Source organism: Dioscorea cayenensis, chromosome 8 (assembly GCF_009730915.1).
Source record: "Dioscorea cayenensis subsp. rotundata cultivar TDr96_F1 chromosome 8, TDr96_F1_v2_PseudoChromosome.rev07_lg8_w22 25.fasta, whole genome shotgun sequence".
Classification (NCBI taxonomy): domain Eukaryota; kingdom Viridiplantae; phylum Streptophyta; class Magnoliopsida; order Dioscoreales; family Dioscoreaceae; genus Dioscorea; species Dioscorea cayenensis.
Genome location: NC_052478.1, coordinates 13,016,576 through 13,018,703, shown reverse-complemented (window position 1 = coordinate 13,018,703; position 2,128 = coordinate 13,016,576). Strand labels below are relative to the sequence as shown.

The following is a 2,128-nucleotide window of genomic DNA, read 5'->3' as shown; positions in this document are numbered from 1 at the left end:
GAGAACTAGAATAGCACTGTTCACAGCCGGCCGAGAAAAATGCAGAACAGAGAATCCACACGGGCGTGTGGAATTTCCACACGCCCGTGTGAAAAATTCACAGGGGCATCCACAGGGGCGTGTGGATCCCCGATTCCAGCCCTATTTAATGCCGATTTAGCCCTGATTTCAGTATTCTTTTCTCCATCTTTTCCCCAACTTGAGAGAGGGCTCCGGCTAGGGTTTTGGAGAGATTATACGGCTCCGACATCGTCATCTCTTTGGAAGAAGGCTGGTAGGAGAGCTTCCTTCGAGGCGTATCCTATACCGGACAAGGGGATCTTTGGACGATGAGTAGAGGACTTTCCATAAGACCATCGACATGACTATCGAGGGGGTTTTCTATGGATTCATTGCTTTTACATTCTATTTCTTTGATTGTACTTAGCTCCATGGATAGCTAAACCCCTAGTGGGTACTTGGGTATTTGTGATTAGGGACCTTCCACCTGGACCAAAGGCTTAGGTCTACAATTAGGAAGAGATTTATCATTTGGAATCCCTAGAACTTATTGCAATTCTATATGAGTGCGAGGTTGAGAGGTTATTCAATCTCTTCTCCGGGACATGTATAGAGTTAGGCATAGTTGACCATAGATTTGGGACTATGTAATTAAGGATTTCCACGACTCACTTGCATTGATTAGGAAGCATAATAGAGGGTTCTTGCACTTGAAATGATTGTCCTAGGTGGAGCAATATCCGGGTACCCCATATTTATCGATCATCTTACCTTCTCCTTTACTTGTGCTCTCTTACTTGTTGTTTTTAATTTTGAGAATTGAATCATTGTCACACATATCACTATTTATCTTTCACATAGCTAAGAAGCGAATTAAGTGTTTTTATTCCCTACTCCCTGTGGATACGATACCCCCTCATCCGGGATTATTACTTCGACAAACCCGTGCACGTGTGGGACATACGCAAGGGGACCTTGTCAAGTTTTTGGCGTTGTTGCCGGTTAGTGGGCGTTTAGAGATACTTTGCATTTTGTTTCTTAGCTATTTTACCATACATTCTATTTCATATCTTCTTATTCTATCATCATTCTGATTTTGTTTTCTTTCTTTTTTGGGTGTAGGTCTATGTTATGACCCGAGGGAACCTCTCAATATTGATTAAAGAAGATGAGCTTGAACATACACTTAGAAGAAAAGGGAAAGAGCCTGTGCAAGAACAGTCTAATCTAGCTGATTTGGAAGTGGAAAAATCTGAAAATATGGCAGAACAGAATGAGCAACAGTGGACATTATCCGATTATGCCAGACCTTCAGTGTTGGGGACACAATCGAGTATTGTGCGTCCCCCGATTACAGCTCAGAACTTCGAGCTGAAGCCAGCATTCATCCATATGTTACAGCAATCCACACAGTTCAATGGTTTGGCCGATGAGGATCCAAACAGTCATATAGAGAGTTTTCTTGAGGTATGTGATATGCTGAAGATAAACAGGGTGAAGGATGATGCCATCAAGTTGTGAGCCTTCCCATTTTCCCTAAAGGGGAGAGCGAAACAATGGCTACGCTCATTACCTAGAGCATCAATTACCACATTGGAGGAGATGGTAGAAGCTTTTCTCGCCCGTTATTTCCCTCCCGGAATATCCGTGAAGCTTAGGAATGAGATCTCATCCTTTGTTCAGTTGGAATTGGAGTCTCTATTTGAGACATGGGAAAGGTTTAAGGAGCTCCTGGGAAAGTGTCCGCAACACAGATTTCCTAAGTGTATGATTGTTCAGACCTTTTACAATGGTTTGAACCCGAGTACGAGGCAACTCTTGGATGCGACAGCAGGAGGTACCTTAGGTAGTAAGACCCCCGATGAGGCCCGTTAGTTAATTGAAGAAATGGGGTTAAACAACTACCAATGGAATGCTAGGAAGAGGAAAAAGGTGGCCAGTCTCCATGAGATAGATGCAGTAACTTCATTTGCGGCTCAAGTGGAAAATTTGAGTAAGAAGTTAGATCTTCTAACTTCAAATAGAGTAGAGGCCGTGACTAATTGCACTGGGTGTGGCGGAGGACATGATCCCTCCGAATGTCCGATCTCTGTTGGTGATGTATCTTCGGTGGAGAACGTAGATTTTG

The 2,128-nt window shown here is 43.3% G+C and overlaps 1 non-coding gene across 1 annotated transcript; it reads right to left on the bottom strand.

Annotated features, from left to right (window-relative positions):
* Nucleotides 1-1,650: 1,650 nt before the first annotated feature.
* Nucleotides 1,651-1,757, bottom strand: LOC120267983. The gene has a single exon (XR_005538654.1). It is a non-coding gene; the product is annotated as a small nucleolar RNA R71 (small nucleolar RNA).
* Nucleotides 1,758-2,128: the final 371 nt, after the last annotated feature.